Source organism: Tamandua tetradactyla, chromosome 17 (assembly GCF_023851605.1).
Source record: "Tamandua tetradactyla isolate mTamTet1 chromosome 17, mTamTet1.pri, whole genome shotgun sequence".
NCBI lineage: Eukaryota > Metazoa > Chordata > Mammalia > Pilosa > Myrmecophagidae > Tamandua > Tamandua tetradactyla.
Genome location: NC_135343.1, coordinates 76,980,399 through 76,999,529, shown reverse-complemented (window position 1 = coordinate 76,999,529; position 19,131 = coordinate 76,980,399). Strand labels below are relative to the sequence as shown.

General features: G+C 38.6%; 1 long non-coding RNA gene across 2 annotated transcripts in view; it reads left to right on the top strand.

Annotated features, from left to right (window-relative positions):
- LOC143661770 (uncharacterized) overlaps positions 1-19,131 on the top strand; it is a 102,771-nt gene that overhangs the window by 5,692 nt on the left and 77,948 nt on the right. For both annotated transcript variants that reach the window (XR_013164818.1, XR_013164819.1), the window contains exon 2: positions 18,265-18,491. This is a non-coding gene — a long non-coding RNA (uncharacterized LOC143661770). The remainder of the gene's footprint in view (positions 1-18,264; positions 18,492-19,131) is intronic.

Below are 19,131 nucleotides of genomic sequence, written 5' to 3'. Positions count from 1 at the left end.
CCACCACCTGGCCAAGTTGACATGTGAACCTGTCCGTGACACCAGCCAAATAGTTATTTTAGGTGACTTTGTACATCAAGTCTCAACCTAACTCCTTAACACACTATAATATGGGAGTTTAAAATAGGTGAACCCTTGAAATTCTAAATGCCTAGCAGGGGGGCACTTGCACCCTGATCCATGAACATTGTTGCTTTTATGTTAATAGAGCTGGTAGTGTGGTAAATAATTTGAAAGTTTTACAACATCAAATTGGAATATTCCGTGATATTGATAAAGTACAAACATGTCCATGGACAAATTTATTTCCTGACATTGTTCCTTGTTCAGTGGAATTTGGGGGTGAATAACATGCGTTATGACCATATTTTAGTAATAATTACTGGAATATACATTTTTATTTCTTATTGTACCAGTTGTGTTTCAAAAGTTTGTTCAAATTCCTTGTCATCTATGAGACGAAAGGGTGCTCCTAGAATAGCCAGTCAAAAAGAAAATAAATTAGAAATGAGCCTGTCTCTGGTGGTGAATTGAAACTAAAATTAAAAGATACAATTTATAATAGGCTCTCTGACTGGAAAAGGGGGCCATAGCCATAATCCAGTCAAACAGGTAAGGAATCCTACTCCAAGGAGTCTTGAATATAATTAAACAGCCATCCCAAATACCTCACTACAATCAGGAAAGGAAAACCAATGTGAAAGTTAAAAGGAAAGAAGCAAAATAGAGTCTGCTGGGACCATCTCATATTGAGACTGTTATGACTGACAAGAGAAAAACTGATGGTGATGATTGGAGTGTGTTTTGGTCAAGTTCTTAATAAAATCATTAGAAAAATTACCAAAGTTCGGTGGCCGGGATGGGGAGAATATTAAATAAAAGAAATTGGCTGCTTGCATTGGCATTGCTGGGAGCAACCCTCTTCCCAAGAAGTGACAGGGACTTTATTGTTGAAGTGTTAACAATAAAAATGGAGGCTTTTTGAAAAAACAAAACAAAAACAAAATCAGAACGTACCCTGTAAAAGTTAAAGTTAAGTAACAATTGAAAATAAGCTGGCTTCAATCCAATAGAGATAGCCTATCAGAAATAGTCAAATATACTGTAATAACTGATCTTGGATCATTACCCAATTTGTAAGGCCTTCCTTTATAAAAAGAAGCTTAAATAACAAATTATTGTAATTTACCCATTGGCAATGACTTAGTTCTCTTTATAAGGTAATTTAGCTTGCTAACTGTTTTGAGAGTGTTGCTTCATTTGAGCTCTCCCTGATCAAGCAGTTTTTCTTTCAATGCACCCATTATGTTGATTATTATTGGTGACTCATTTTGACAATTGCTTTTTGCCCTTGATTTTTCTTTTGTTTAAAAATGTATTTAACTAAAAAAAAAACCTCAAAACAACTTTCTAGAACTAAAAACATGATTCTTCTAACTATAAAATTTGGTTGATAGTAATTAATATATACATACTGCTCACTATGTGCCAGTCACTGTTTAAGGGCTTTGCAATAACTAACTCAATTTATTCTCACAAATAATAGGTCAGGTACTAATAGTATCCCTACTTTACAAATGAGGAAACTTGAGTACAGAAAAAATAAGCATATTCTGAGGTCTTTCAAATACTAAATGGCAGAGTCAGTTATGCGTCTCTGTGTGTTTTTCAAATCAATTGCATTGAAGCACAATTTACTTATAAAAATGATAATTGTACATTGTGATGAATTTTAACACAGTTAAAGCTGTGCAATTACCATTATAATAAAAATATAGAAAATTTCCATTGCTCATCCCCAAATCCCTTGTGTTCCAACCCAAACCATCTCCTTTCTTCTCTGGTCTCAGAAAACCACCTGTCTGCTTGTTATTGCTATTGATTAAATTTTCCTTTGTCAGATTTCACATATGGGGTCATATGGTAGATAATTCTTTGTGTCTGGCTTTTTCACTCAGCATTTTTTTTTTTTTTTGAGATTCATTGAGGCATTGCAGTAGTTAATTCCTTTTTGTTGCTGAGTAGTATTCTAATGCGTGATATGGCAAGTGTTTTTGTCCATTTGCCTCTTGGTGAGCATTTGGATTGCTTCCAGGTTTTCACAATTCTGAGTAAAGCTTCTATGGCTTAAAGTATAAGTCTTTGTGTATACTTGTTTTTTATTTTTTATGGGTAAAAAAAATGAGGAGTGAGATTGCTGGGTCAAACAGTAGGTGAAATGTGTAACTTTACAAGAAATTGAGAAACAATTTTCTGGGGTGGCTCTGCTGCTTGGCATTCTTACCAGCTACAAGGGGTTCTAATTCCTGCACATCCTTGTCAGCACTTGGTATTGTTAGTCTTTTCAATTTTGGCCATCTTGGTGGCTATATGAGGGATCTTACTGTGGTTTTGATTTGTATATCCCTTATGACTGTGATATTTAGTATATTTTGTACATATTGGCCATTTTCTTTTGTAAATAGTCTGTTTGAATATGTTGCCCATTTTTTATGATGTCATCTTATTTTTATTGGGTGTTTTGTCTTGTAAGGGTTTTTTATACATTCTGGATAATAGCTTTTTGTTAGCTATAGCAAATATTTTTGTCACTCTGTGTGGATTCCCTTTTCATTTTCTTAGCGATATCTTTTGAAGAATGGGAGTTTTTTTTTTTTTACATGTACAGGAACTGGGAATCAATCCTGGGTCTCCAGCATAGCAGGCAAAAATTCTGCCTGCTGAGCCACTGTCACATTGCCCAGGAGTGGAAGTTTGTAACTTCAATGAAGTTCAATTTATTCTTTAAGACTGAAAATTTTCATGTTTTAGCTTTCATGTATGGGGCTGTGATCCACTTCAAGTTAAATTTTATGTATGGAGTAATGTTAAAGTCAATGTTAAAAATTTCAGTATGTACAACCAGTCACTCCAGCATCGTTTTAAAGGAACTGTCTTTTCAATATTGAAATATCTTTGCTCCTTTTGCAAAAATTGATTAAATATTTTTGTGTGGGTTTGTTTCTGGACTCTAGTCTTTTTCATTGGTCTGCATGTCTGTCCTTGTGCCGGTATCATACTGTCTTGATTACTGTTGCTTTACAGTAAGTCTGAAATGGGGTAATATAAAGTCACCTTTTCTGAATTCTTTTGGCTCTTCTAGGTCCCTTGTCATGTCCATTTAAATTTCTAAAAAATGGCCTATTGGAGTTTTTATTGGTATTAAATTTGTTCTGCAGATCAGTTTGGGGGATAAATGACATGTTAACAATTTTCTATTGAATCTTCAATAGAATCTCGACAATATTGAATCTTCCAATATAAGAACACAAACTGGCTCCTTCAGTGCATAGGTCTTGCATGTATTTTGTTAAATCTATCCCAAAGCATTTCATGTGTTTCAATGTTCATATAAATTGTCAATTATCCCAACTGTTCATTGATGGTGTGTAGAGATAGAATTGATTTTTGTATATTGCCCTTGTATCCTGCTGCCTTGGCAGACTTACTTATTATTGCTAATAACTTCATTGAAGATTCATTAAGATTTTCTACTTAAATGAGCATGCTGTCTGCAGATGAGGAACTTTCATTTCTTTCAAAAAGATGTATTTAACTGTATGAAATGTACTTATTTTATAGTCTTCCTAATAATTCCAATATTTAATGTTTAATTCTGTTTTATGTTGTTTATACTAATTCTTGTTTAGTGTTTTGAATTTTTGGTTGTCAGCTCATAATAAGTAAACCCAATCTGATGGGTGGGCCATGGTGGCTCAGCAGGCAAGAATGCTCTCCTGCCATTCCAGAGGACCCAGGTTCGGTTCCCGGTGCCTGCCCATGTAAAAATAAATAAATAAATAAATAATAATAATTAAAAAAAAAATACCAACCCAAGCTGTGGATGTTTTTTTGAGGCCTCTGTTAAAAGCGGGATCTTCCATGGAATATTTGTATTTGCTTCTGACAAACACCCATGACAAAACAGAACTAGGTCCACTTTATATTAAAAATCTTCAATTTAAGTTTTTCTAGTCAGAGGAATAGTGCAAAACTGAGCTTGTATCAGGCTCCAAACCTGCATGAGGACTGGCTAGTGGTCAATAATTTTTAGGGGAGATTTTTTCCTTTTAATCTCTAGATATTTCCAAAGATAATGTAATTACAAATGTAATTTCCATTTATTTCTTCCTCTGTAGGGTTTAGCCCTTCCTGAATTCTGGCCTAAAGGTGGTGGTCTTATATATGTAGCTACCTGACCTAGTAGGTGGTCTTATATATGTAGCTACCTGACCTAGTAGGTTCAAAGCTCTTTCTCCGATCTATTTCCTTGCTCCTTGTTCTATACCAAAGCTCTAGAACAATTTGAGTCTGTAGATAGCCAAAAGTATCCAGAATCTTTAGTACTTGCTATTCTGACTGGTCTCATACTTTCACTTTATTTCTGGTCTCTGAAGACTTGCTTTATTTTCTTTGGTATCATACATTCGTTTAAATATGTGTGTTTAAATATATAAAATCTGGGACACTTTTAGAGTACAATGGAGCACTGTGCACTATTACTCATATGTAACAGGCATAAACCAGGAATGTCCTGAGCGAACCAGTACATATGCTTAGGACATTCCTGGTTTATTTATTTGACCTTCTAGATTTACGTCTCTCTTTCAAAATCTCACCATATATTCAGAAAAGAGGTGAAAATTTCATCTGTGTTCCTGAGTCATTCCCTGCCATGTTATTCTGGACTCTGGAACCTGCAGCTGCCCTGACTCAACTGGTGCAAAGCCAATTTTTGTTACTTGGAACAAAATACCCACTGATAGAGAAGGTTATGGATGAGCTTACTGGTGTGACTTTGCAGAATGAGAAGATTCTAGTAAAAAAAATCTGTCTCCAGGAATGTCAACCTTTAAGAGATGAACAGAGGCAGAGTCCCTCAAAAGACAGTGAAAAGGAGCTGCAGAGAAATAGGGGAGACAATGCACTATGTGATGACTAGGGAAGAAAAAGATTCCGGGAAAGGGAGGTTAACAGTATCCTATGAGAACTGAGTAAGATGAGGACTACAACTGTCTTTTGGGTTTAGAAGGATGTTGTGACCTCACTGAAAACTGTTCTGTGGTACAGAAGCCACTTTACATTGGTTGTGGGGTTGGTGGGAAGTAAGGGGGTAGAGACAATGGATGTAGACAATTATCTCAAGAGCATTGGCTATGAAGGAAAGGAGAGAGCTAGAAGGACAGGGACTCAAGATCCCCAGGAACTTCTGTTTTTGTTTTACTTTGTTTTTAAGAAAAAAGAGACTTAAGGATATTTGAACATGGATGTGAAAGATCGTGAAGAAATGGAAAGTTAGAAGAATGAAGAGCGAGAAGATACTGATATAATAACCCCTGAGGGAGAGGAGGGAATGGGAGCTTCACTGCTCTTTGGGCACCAGGCTGCCCTACAGAGACAACAAAACCTTAAAGAAGGTCCCTGACTTCCATAAAATACAAGGTCAAAGCAAGCTATTTTACATTTCTGTCTGTTTTTCTGAACCTCCTTTGCTTTGCCCAAAGTGATAACTTTTTTTAACTGAGAAAAAGAGGACCAAATGAAATAAACAGTTTCAAGTTTATGTAGGTGTTGGGCTGTGAAGTACAAAGCATTAAGAATGTTCTAAATGTTCTAAGTCCAGAACACTTTCATTTGGGATATTTTCTAAGAATTACATCCCCAGCTGGTAGCAAATATTCATGAACGGGATCAGGGAATGGCACACAGGAGACTTCAAAGGGAATTAGTCACAAAAAATAATATAAAAATTTTTTTTTAAAAAACCAACAAAAGAAATAGTCGCGTTCTTTTTTTGAAAATGGGTGATGAGGACAGTTGTTAGTTGCATTATTTTTCTTTATAACTATTCTTTTTAATGTACTCAATATTTAATAAAAAGCTATTAAAAAAACTCATTGTATAACAGATAAGAAAGTGTATCTAGAAGATTATGTTCCAGTTCTTAGATGGTGGTTCATGAGTATTTGTTTTATATGCATACACATGATATGTATATATGTATACTTTCCACATTTGCTGCTTTATAACCTCCAGATGATGGATTTGAGAATGTTCTTAAAAGGCATAGTTAGGAAACACTGGCATAGAGAAAAGGGATCCTAAATCTGGGGATTTGACTCGATAACCTAATCCTTGATTAGCCCTCTGCTGAAAACATTTGTTCTGACTTGTGTCTGGTGATTTCTATCCATGTTATGATCTCAGCCATGTGGTACCATGTGGAGAGGTTACTTTGATGAAAACATAGAACACTATAATTCTAAAGGTCCCTTTCAAAGGTCAACAAGGGACATCAGGTACCAACTATTTTCTATCTGCCTTGCTGGGCATTAATATCATTTATTTCTCATGACAATCTTATGGGGATAGGTCTTGTTATTTCCGTTTAGACAGGAGGAAAGTGAGGCTCACATGGGTGAAATGATCATGCATTTAAACAAGTTAGGGCTAAAATTGATTCAAACACTCTTCAGTTGATTTTAAAGCCCTTCCTTTTTCTACCTTAACATATTGCCTTTGCGATCAGCCAAATATTTCATTTTGGGCAGGAGGAAACTGAGGCACAGAGGCATGAAGTGACTTGCTGAGAATCACACTGAGAGCTATGGTAGGGACAGGATGGGATCCCAGGACTCCCTTCCATTCTCATGCTCTTTCTAATACGCCATGCAGATTCCTGATGGTGGTAGGAAGCCATGGTCCTGGGAGCCCTGCTGAGGTTTCCCACACAGAGCTTTTCCCCATGTAAGTGCCCCCAGCAGAGGTTTGCACTCTGGACTGTTAGGTGCTACTTGGCTAGCTTGACTGTGACTGAACTCAGGCACATGTCTCCCTGCCAAAATGAAATACTTTGAAAGTGTCTGTCTCTGGTTTACTGCTTCTGATACATGAGAAAATTAAGGAAACTACATCAAAGCAAATGTTTATGAGTCACATCTTTTAGATGATGTTTTTTCAAATTTCCCTTGGAAAAGAAGTTGGGCTTTTTAACTGTTGCCTGTGTAAACCTACCTGGTACTCATTAATAAAGAAGGAAATGGTTGCCAGGCAGGGGCAGTGAATGTGGAGGGGTGACCACATGTGATGAATGTGGGCAGCAGGGAGGTTCATGGTTGAACAGGCTTTGTTCTTTGACCTGGTGAATAAAGGGGGCCACGTGTGGATTACGGATTGTGCTCAGCAGCCTCAGAATGCCTGAGGGTGCAGGAACTTGCACACGGTGCCTCTTCCTCATCACCCCCACCCAGTGACCTCACAATGCTCTCAGAATACCCTCCAGTTTTCTTGTTTCCACACCTTCTCTCTTCCAGGGATGTTCTTGCAGAACCAAGTTCAAATTACACCTTCTTCATGAAAATTTTTCTCATCCCTACATGGAGAGGACCTCTCTCCCACTTTAGAATTTCCCAGTGCTCTTGATATCTCTAATAGCGTTCTTTTCAGTTATTTCCTTTACATTACGTTTACGTTGATGTCCACTTCTGCTTTAGGTGCAGGATCAGACATTCCTTAAGGGCAGAGAATCCTGCCTTTTTCATCTTGTCTTCCCTGAAGGGTCTAGTATAGCACTTTCAAGATCAACAGATATTAACAATGTATTGAGCATATACAAATATATCTCCAAACACGTGGACCAGCATTTAGAACACGCAGATGACCTTCAGCCATTAATTTCTGAGTCCCTTCTGTGAATAATCTTATGGCTACTCTCTCTCACAGCCTTCAGCATCTTCCTTTCTTTCTAAGGGCTTTCTTTGGGGAAGAAGGGAGAATGTGTTCATGGAGTGGTCATTTTGGAGCACATGGCTGGGTGCCAGGGCATGAAGAAATGCTGTTTCTGTCTCGGATGGGATGCATCTGGAATTCTGGAAGAATACATCCTATCTTCTGTTGCCTTCAGGGTGCAAGGACTTGATTTTCACTAGGATTGAAGGTTGATTGTGCATTTTGTGCCTAAAACATCCTTCATAAGCTTACTCTAGCTCTGGAACTGGTGGAATTGAGGAGGAAGCAAAGACAACAGAATGCAGGCCAGGACAGAGGGCATAGACAGGGGGACTCAGGGAGGAGGACAGGGTGTTCTTTGGGGCTAGAAATGCTCCCTCAATGTCTTGCTCCCTCAGCTCTGCCTCCTCTGAGAACATCAGAAGTCTAAGTGGGGGCCTGAGAGAGGTGGTTTGGATAGGGCTCTGAAGAACCTGAATGGGTTTTAGAGAAATTTGAAGGCAAACAATGAGGAAGGAGTGCTGGTACCAGAAATGTTCTTCAGAGAAGAGGGAGCGTGGGGAACTAAAACTAGAGGGTAAGAAATAAGAGAAGAGCTAATTCTGGGAGGGAAAAGTAGCACACAACCACAGAGCTTGGATTCCAGTAGTTTCAAACACATTCACTGGGACCCATGCAGAAACAGTCTGACTCCCAAGTGACCAAGAGAACTAAGAAATATACTTTTGGCTCTGGACTGAAGGGTGGCTAAGAAAGGGAAAATACCATCAAAAGATGTAACCCTGAACCCCAAACCCACCTGATTTCAAAGTAGTTCTTAAACCCAGTAATTTCTTAAAGCAATAAAGTAACTTGTGGACTGTGAACAGTTGATTGCTGATAGGGTAAGATGCAGGGAGAAGAACTGAGCAAAACAGAACTCTGAACTCTTACTGATGCAGACAGAAAGTCACCCAAATAGCAGATGAAAGTGGCCTAAGGGCTTATTGCTTATTTTCTGGGGTGGGAAGGTAGGAAGTGTCAGAGTGGTTTGACATGCACTGGAGTGAGATAGGCCACATTTCATTCGGTCTCAAACTTGGTATTTTATGGAAAGTTCTTGAGGGTTGGGTCTGGAACCATTTAGTTGTGTTACACATCTTCCTTGCCCTGTGTCCCACCTATTTCCCTTAGGATCATGAGAAATTGTCAATCTAGTTTTGAAGCTCAGGTCTCTATTAATAATTTTTTCCATGGTTAGATAGAAAAATACTTTTCAAGTAATTGGACCCTTAGGTTACAGAGCTGCTGTGACAAATAGCACACAATGGGTTGGCTTGATCAACAAGCATTTATCGTCACACAGTTTGGAAAGCTAGAAGTTCAAAATCAAGACATCAGCAGGCCATCAACACTACTTCTGGGATCAGTAGCATTCTGGTGATGGCAGTCATGTGTCACATGGTGATCTCTCCCTCCTCTCTCACTTCTTTTGGCCATCAAAATACTTCAACATGCATTTTTTTGAGGAAATGATTCAATCCCCAACAAACTTCCCTTTGGACTCCCAAATACGTCTTTTTTTCATATGCAAACTACATTCACCCCATCCCAATAACCCAAAGCCTTAACCCATTTCTTAACTTAACCTTTGGGCTTAACTCCAAGTCCAAATTCTCATCAAAATCAGTTAAAGTTGGGGTCCATCCTGGGGCAAAATTTGTCTGTGGGCCCATGGAACCTGAAAAAAGTTATCTGCTTCCAAAATATAATGATGGGCCAACCATAGAATAGACATTCCCATTCCAGAAGAGAAAAATTGGAAGGAAAAAGGGGTTGTGTGCTCCAAGCAAGTCCAAAACCCAGAAGGGCAAACTTTGTTAGATTCCAAGATCTAAGAATCATCTGTGGATCAATGCTTTGTCCTCTGGGCCCACTGGAGTGGCAGCCCCACTTTTCCAAGCTCTGTAGCAGTGGCTATATTCTTTTTGAACAGTGGGGCACAGGTCCCACCCTCTATGGGCACCAGGATGATAGTCAGACTCTCCCCAAATGCTAAGCATTGTGGTGGTGGCTACATTCTCCTTGAATGCTCCAAACATTGGGGCAGAAGGTATGCCTCCTCCAAGTACCAGGGTAGAAGAACTGCCCTATCCATAGGCAGGGGCAGAAGCCCCTCTTTCTTGGACCAAGGAAATTTCTTTAATTCAGATCTCTGAATCCATGGTTATCCCCTTGAAGTAATTTTTCCTTTATTTCATTCCATCTCTATATTTTCTGGCAGTGCTTCTGCTCATATAAAAATTCTCAAAAACCTCTTCAGTTGTGTGTCAGTTCAGGGGAGTCCAAATCATAAGACAAAGGATCTTCCACATATGCTTCATGGATAAATGAATTTCCAATCCTGGCTTCCTTTGGAGATGGTTGACTGAATCCATGAGTCTCTTAATCTCCTTGGCAAAGGGTGGTTCAACTATTTCATCACTTTGTGTCCCATTATCTGGGAACTCAGTCTCTAGAAGTCAGGGGAGGCCCCAGTAGAGCCACTCTGAACCTGGACTCATAGTATGCTATCTGGATAGGCTAAGAGTTTTCTGAATCATCAATTGCTAGTTCATTTTTGCTAGTTCAGCCCTCAGTTTATTCTTTTCCTCTCTCATTTTACTATAAGCAACAAAGAGTATCCCAGTCCACATATTCCATACTTATCTTGGAAATCTCAGTTATATCTCCAAGTACATTGTGTATAAAATCTGCCTTTCATCTGACATCAGAGTACAATTTTGCCAAGTTCTCTGCTACTTTATAACAAGGATCACCTTTCTTCCAATTTCCAATTATGCATTATCACCAGAAGCAACATCGTTGTCCGTATTTTTACTAAGGATCTGTTCATGATGATATATGTATATATTCTAAATCTACAGCCTTTGTTAATTTCTGAGTTCTTACCAGATATTTATATCTCTACCAAAAGCCTCTCCAAAGTAATCTAGGATTTTTCTATCATCTTAAATATACCCAATTCTTGGTACCAAAATCTGTGTTAATCAGGGTTCTTAGGAGAAACAGAACTGACAGGATTTCTCTCTCTCTTTATCTGCCTGTCTATCTTTCTGTATTACTTTGTTAAGCTGTCATAATGCATTATACCAGAAACAGGATAGCTTTTAAAAAGGGAACTTATTAAGTTGCACCTTCACAGTTCTAAGGCTATAAAAGTGTCCAAACTAAGGATTCCAGGTAAAGGTATCTTGGTTCAAGAAGGCTGATGGGTCTGGAACACCTCTGTCATCTGGGAAGGCATGTGGCTGGCATCTACTGGGTCTTTGGCTTCTCCTTTCAAACAGCTTCCCCAGAGTCATTTTCTTTCTTTATTTCCAAAAATATGGTCTCTTGTTGGCTCTGAAGCTGTTTTTGAAAATGGTTCCTTCTTAAAGGACTCCAAAAAGCAAGCCCACCTTGAATGGGTGGAGACACATCTTCATGGGAATAACCTAATCAAAAGGTCTCACCTACAATTGTATGAGTCACATCTCTACGGAAACAACTTAATAAAGATGATCCTACCCAGCAATATTGAATGAGGATTAAAGACCATGGCTTTTCTGGGGTACACAACAGCTTCAAACCAGTGCATTCTACCCTCTGGAACCCCAAAAGATATGTTCTTTCCAAATGCAAAATACATTCATACCACCACAATATCACAAATCCTTAAACCATTTCAATAACAATAAAATACAATACAAAGTCAGAAACAGTACAAACTCTCTTCTAAAAAGAGAGGTTTTTTTTTTTTTTTTTTTGCCTACTGTCCTAAGGCAAAATTCTCCTCTGGCTATGGACCTGTAAAACTCAGAACAAGCTGTCTGCTGCCAATGTACAAATGAGGGACAGTCATAGGATATGTATTCCAATTTCCATAGGGAGAAACTGGAAGGAACACAGGGGTCATTGGACCCAAACAGTTTTGAAAATCTTCAGGGCAAACTCAGTTAGATTTCAAAGTCTGAGAGTCATTTATCCTGAGGGCTTTAGAAAGCAACAGTCCCACCTTTGGAAATATCCTTGAAAGATACTGGGGAGACCACCCATTTCTCACCTTCACCCTTTCTAAGCATCAGAGCAAAATCCAGCTCTCTGCTGTCTCTAGGACACACCTTTAAACCCTTCAGAACAATGCAGTGGCAAAAAGGCTCTCCCCAACTTTCAAAGAATGTGTTCCACTATCCTCAAGGCCTGGGGCAGCAAAACACTTCCAGAACATGGAGGCAGAAGGCCTGCCCCCTGCCTTTGGGGCAAACTCACCCTCCTCAAGTGCATGAGTGGGCCCACTTTTTTGGCCAGAGGTTACTTGAATTCAGACTTTAGCTTCCATGGTTCTGCCTTTGAAGTTATTTTCCATTCTATTTGTCCCTTTTCTGTTCCCTTTAGTTCAGACTTGTAGTGGTTTTATTCATACAGGTCCCACAATACTTTTGCTGGTTTTCTATGTAGGATTCAGGGATCATAACCATCAGGCAATAGGACTTTTCACACATCCTCCCTGGATAACTCTATCTACACTCCTGGCTTTTTCTGAAATGGCTGGTTAAATCCTAATGTGGGGCACTATTCTCTGCAGTCTCCCTTTGGGAATCCCAGAATTTTCCAGACCATCAATTTCTGGTTTCTTAGTACCCAAAGTTCGGTTCTCAGATTAGTCTTTCCTATCACATTTCACTATAAGCTGCAAGGAGAACAGGCCACACTTACCACATTTAATTTGGAAATCTCTTCAGCTAAGTGTCTCAGCTTGTGACTTTTAATATCAGCCTTCCATTCAATGCCAGTAGACAATTTTGCCAGATTCTCTGCCATTTTAAAACAAAGGTCTCCTTCCTTTCAGTTTGTAATAATATGTGCATCATCTCTGTCTAAGGCCTTATTGGGAATATCTTTAGAGTCTAAATTTCTACCACTGGCTCTTCAAAGAATTCTATGCCTTCTCTATCCTACAGGTCTTCCAGAATATTCCCCTAATCCATTAAAAACGCCATTCCAACTTGTTTGGTATTTGCAAACCACAGAATCCCACTTCTGGTACCAAAATCTGTTCTAACTTGTTGAGCTGCTAGAATGCAATATACCAGAAATGGAATAGCTTTTAAAAAGGGAACTTATTAAGTTGCAAGTTCACAGTTCTAAGGCTATAAAAGTGCCCAAACTAAGGAATCCAGGTCAAGAAGGTCAATGGGTCTGGGACATTTTTGTCAGCTGAGAAAGCATGTGGCTGGCATCTACTGGGGTCTTTGACTTCTCACTTTGAAAGCGTCCCCAGGGATATATTTTTTCTTTATCTCCAAATGTGTGGACCTTCTGTTGGCACTGAAGCTTTTTTCAAAATGCTTTCATCTTAAAGGACTCCAGTAAGAAACCCCACCTCGAATGGGTGGAGACACATCTTCATTGAAACTACCTAATCAAAAGATCCCAACTATAATTGGGTGGGTCACATCTCCATGGAAACAAATTAATAAAAAGATCCCACCCAGCAATATTAAAGAACATGACTTTTCTGGACTACACAACAGTCAAACTAGCAGACTATCTATCTGTCTGTCTGTCTATCATCTATCTATCTATCATCTATCTATCTATCTATCATCTATCTATCTATCTATCTATCTATCTATCTATCTATCTATCTATCTATCTATCTATCTATCATCTATCTGTCTGTCTGTCTATCTATCTATCTATCTATCTATCTATCTATCTATCTATCTATATACCTATCTATCTATCTATCTATCTATCTATCTATCTATCTATCTATCTATCTATCTATCTATCAATCATATATCAAGGTATTTATTATGTAGAATTGTTTCATGTAACCATGGGGATTTGCAAGTCCATAATCTGTGGGGCAGGTTGCAAGCTGGAAACTCTGGTAAAGACAATTCTGAAGTCTGGCAAATCTGAACTCCATAGGACAGGCCACAAACTGGAAAATCTAATGAAGATTATTCTGAAGACTTAGGAATCCATATTCCCCACGGGAAACTGGATGACTGAAGGTGAGGCAGAAATTCTTCTTCATGATTCTGAAATCCTTGGTCCTGGCTTTTAGGATCTCAAGCTGATTGGACAAGGAAATGCCCCACATTGTGAGGGCAATATCCTTCGTTGATTGTAGATGCAATCAATGGTAGATGCAATCAAGTGATTATAGATGCAAGTCTATCTATGAAATACTCTTACAGTAGCAATCAGGCCATGCTTTTTTGACCAAACAACTGGACACCCTAACCTAGCCAATTTGAAATATGAAATTTACCATCATAGTCCCTGCTTGTGCTTTGTGCTTTCTTTTCCTAGCTGTATGTGACAGAGCCCAGCTTGGCACTTGTCCCAAGCTCTGTCATGGATCTTTCAGCTCAAGTTACAGTAATGTCAGTCCCATGGGTTTTCCACAGGCTTTCAGAAGAATTGAGGAGGGGATGGTAGTTATCTATGTAAACAGGGATTGAAGATCGTGGTGTGAGTGGAAGAGGGAAGTGGATGGGGATTGTTATTAATTTATTGGAATGGATATAGTTGTGCTTATAAAAGGTTGACAAAAAAGCAAACATTTGGAACTAGAAATGTCCCCTTCTTAATCTTCATAATTAAACTGAAGAAGATTTTTTAAGTGGGAAATTTTGAAATTAAAGTGATACACATTGCACTTTTAAAAGTAAACCCTTAAAAATTCAGACATGGTGAAGGGAAAATATGTTTTGATAAGATAGCAGTGATAATTGGAAAAGTCACAACCTAAACATTTGATGATGAATGGAGCATGTGTTCAAAACTAGCTTCTCTTGGGTCACTGTTTCACCAATGTCCTAATGGTGCCTTTCTTGGCACCCTGGAGAATGTGGGCTCCAGCATCTAAGGAAACCTAACCAACCTATTTGTGCATTTGAGTATGATGGGTAGGGCATGGTAACACCACAAGTATGACTCCAAGGATGTACAAGTAAGCAGTGTATGTGAAAGTAAATCTATCTTCCTGTGTTTTCTGGGTTAGCTGCTTTCCATAATAAGCAAAAAGGCCATTATGGAGAGATATGTCCTCAGTCAGGTGAACCTCCAAAATGACCTTTGATTCCAATTATAAGGTCTTAATGAAGGAGAATTCACATAGTAATCACATGGGCCTTGTGTTTGTACTGGCCAAACAGCATTTGAAAAAGTTCTTCTGGGTCTAAGTCCCTGTTTTTTTTTTTTTTTATGGATACTACCAAGAACTTTTTGCTCTCTGAAATAACTGAGCATCACCAGATAAAGTGAACACACAGAAAATCTCTATCCCAACCTTACACTATATGAAAAATAAACTTTAAATAGATCATGAGCATAAATGTAAAACCTAAAACATTAAAACTTCTAGAAGGAACTATTAAGAAAGAGTGTTTGCCACCTTGGGGTAGTGTTTTAGTTTGCAAAAGCTGCCGGAATATAATATACCAGACATGGCTTGGTTTTTAACTTACAATTTATAGTTCTTAGGCAGTGAAAATGTCCAACTCAAGGCATCAACATGATGATACCTGGACTCTACAGACAGACTGCTGGCAACTGGGACACCTCTGTCATATAGAAAGGCACATGGCAACATCTGCTGGTCTTTCTCTCCTGGGTTTCATTGTTTTCAGCTTATGGCTTCAGTGGTTTCTGCCCTTACCTTGTGTGTGTGTGTCCTTGTCTCTCAGTTTCTCTGGGGCTTCTTTGAGCTCTCTGGCTTTTTCTGTGCATCCTTTATCCTCATATAAAGGACTCCAGTAAGGAGATTGAGATCTATCTTGTATGGGTAACATTTCAATTGAAATAACCTAGTCAAAAGGTTGAACTACACTTGGTCTGCACCCACAGGAAAGGATAAAAAAAACATGACCTTTTCTGGGATACATAACAACAAACCACCACAGGTAGCCAAAGACTCTAAAGACAGGTTACAAAAAAACACTAACCATAACAAAATTGATAAGTTGGACATCACAAAAATTAGAAATGTCTGCCCTTCAAAAGATATTAAGAAAATAAGAAGGCAGGTGACTGACTGGCAGAAAATCTTGCAAGTAATATTTCTGACAGAGGCCTTGTATCCAGAATATATAAAGAATTCATATAACTCAATAATAAGAAACCAAACAATCTGATAAATAAGGGAAAGAGATTTGAATAGATATTTTATAAAAGAACATACCAAATGCCAAAAAGCACAAGAGAAGATTCTCAACATCTTTAGTCATGAGTGAAATACAATTTAAACTATTGTAAAATATCAATATGCATCTTCTAGAATGGCTAAAATTTAAAAGACTAGTAATTGCAAGTGTTGGTGAGGATGTGGAGAAACTAGAACTCTTGCACACTGCTCATGGGATTTAAAATGGCACAAGTATTTTAGAAAACAATTTGGAAGTTTCTGATAAAGTTAAACATATACTTAACTATGACTTAGCCATTACACTCATGACTTAGCCATTCCACTTCTAGATATTTATCCAAAAGAAATGATAACATATATCTACAATTCAAATGTCCATAGCAGCTTTATTAATAATAGCTCTCCTGTGGTGGCTTGGAGCTATGTAGAAAAACAATTTCTTAAATTTATCCCATTCCTGAGGGTATGAGAGAGACAGAGGGAAAGACGGAGGGAGGGAAGGAGGAAGGAGAGAGAGAGAGAGAGAGAGAGAGAGAGAGAGAGAGAGAGAGAGGGAGGGAGGGAGGGAGGGAGGGAGGGAGGGAGAGAGAGAGAGAGAGAGAGAACCATAGGGGAGTAGCCAGAAGCTGAAAGTTAATGGAACTGAGAAGCCAGGAGAGGCTACCATGTGCATTGCCATGTCACAGAAAAGTTCAGAACGCCAGAAGCTTCTGGGAGAAAGCATCTCCTTGATGATATCTTGATTTTTTACTTCTCCTAGCCTCAAAATTGTGACCCAATATATCCCCAATGTTTAAGCCAAAGCCATTGAATGATATTTGCTTTGGTTGCAAAGAAACTAAAATAGTCCCAACTGTTTAGTCATTCAAAAGCCCCTTTAATAAGAATGGTTGGCTTATAGAACATCTCAAACAATAAATCCTCTAGGAAACTTTAAGGCGTTGTCCCTCAGCCATCTCAGGAAAAGCCCACCATATAAAAGCACTTCTCTTAAGGAGATATGTGGATGGATCTTTTGGCTGCTAGAGTGAATTCCAAGAAGATTCACAAATTTTTTAAAGGACTTAATATGTAGAAACCTTGTCAGTTGGATTGAGAGTTAGAAAAGGTCTTTATATCCTCAATATTATACAAGCAAGAATGAGGCTGAAAAACTACTCATCTGCAAACATGAGCCACATTTAATTAAAAAGGAATGGTGACTCAGAGGGTAGAACTAAGAGCCTGGATGGTGGAGCCAAGAACCATGGTGAATTATTCAGGCCTTCAGACCTAATCAAGGGACTTTCAACATTTTCCTGGCTGGGTTTCAGAATTGCTATGAGCCAGTGAATCCCATTTCCAGCTTTTAAAAACAGGATTGTCTATGGCTATTATCCTATACCTGTCCCACCATTGTATGTGAAGTCTGTGGGGCAGACAACTTGTCTCTTTAGTATCACGTGTCTACAGATTGAGAGGAACTGAACTTTACGAGCTATACTTAAAGAACTACACCTGAGGAATCTCACACCCAGACCTGATTTAGGTGATGAAATTCTAGAGTTTAAGCTGATGCTGTAATGGGTTGAGACTGTGGGGGACTTAAAAGAGGGCAAATGTATTTTGCATGTGGGAGAGATGAACCATTGGAAGCAAGAGGGAAACTGAAACAGGCAGCCTTCAAGATAGCCCCCAATGACCCCCACCTCCTGATTCAAGTTCTTGTGTAATCTCCTTCTTGAGGCTTGGACTTATTGACTTACTCCTAATGAATAGAAGACATACAACAGAAGTGATGTGATATTGCTTTAGAGATTGTATTATAAAAAACAGTGGCTTCCACCTTGGATGTTGTATTAGTCAGGGTTCTTTAGAGAAACAGAACCAATAGGATACACTATAAGTATATCTCACACAGCTGTGGGAATGGAGGTGTCCAAAATCTGTAGGGCAGGTTGCGAAGTTGGCATCTCTGATGAAGGGTCTCAACAAAATCTGCAGGAGAGGTTCATTGGCTGACAAGCAGTGAAAAGTCTCTCTTCGTCCTTAAAAGACGTCAACAGATTGGATTATATCCTTTGTGGGAGACACACCATTAGTCAGCAGTTGATTGTGGATGTAATCAGCCACAGCTGCAGTCAACTGACTGAGGATTTAATAAACCAGCCTTCCACTTTATCAACCAGCCACAAAATATCCTTGCAACGGTTAAGCCAGTGCTTGCCTAACCAGATAACTGGGCATCACCACCTGGCCAAGTTGATACAGAACCTAACCATCACACATATCTTCTCTCAATTACTTTAGTGTTCTCTTTTCATTGCTTGCTCTAGGTGAACCAGCTGCCACATTCAAAGCAGCTGTGTGGAGAAGCCCATGTGGTGAGGACCAAGACCTGCCAACAACCACTGGCATGGGAAGCAGATCTACCCCAACCCCATCCCAGTTGAGCCTTCAAATAAGACCACTGCCCAGCTGATAACTTAATTGCACCTTCGTGAAAGACCTTGAACCAGAAGTCTCCAGTAAGCTGCACCCAGATTCCTGATTCATAGAAACTGTGAGATACTGTCTGTTATGTTAAGCTGCTAAGTTTGGGAATAATTGGTTACACTGCAATAGATAACTAAGATAGAATAGTTATAAATCTTCTCCATTTTCCTATTAAATTTATAAGCTATATTGGCTGGTTTTTAAATTTTAAGCTAAACTTCCATTCCCAGATTAAACTCTATTTGGTTATGATATAATTTATATGGACATTTCTCAATTTTCACAGTTCCAATATACATGAATTTCAATTAACTTAGTTTCATTAAATAATATCAGTCTTCCTGTAACATGGTTCAAATTTCAGTTACCATGGTATATTAACTGTGAGGAACTGCATAAAGTACAAACTTTGTTGCTAGCTCTTCAGCCACAAATCATTATATGACATCTTAAGTGACCAATCATGCCCCTTCTTTCAAGATCTAACAGCAATTGGTCATTGTGCTTCTGTTATTCAGCTCCTGGTCTCCCCATGAAAAACCCATGTGACATCTTAAAAAATGGGTAGTTGACAAATCAAAAAATGTTTTTGCATGAGAAAGAACAAAGGGATGTCAATATTGCTGGGTGTTGAAAATAGATGGTAATTCATATTTTAAAACTTTAACTTATGTGTGATGCAGAAGCAAAAAAATGTTTATTTGGGA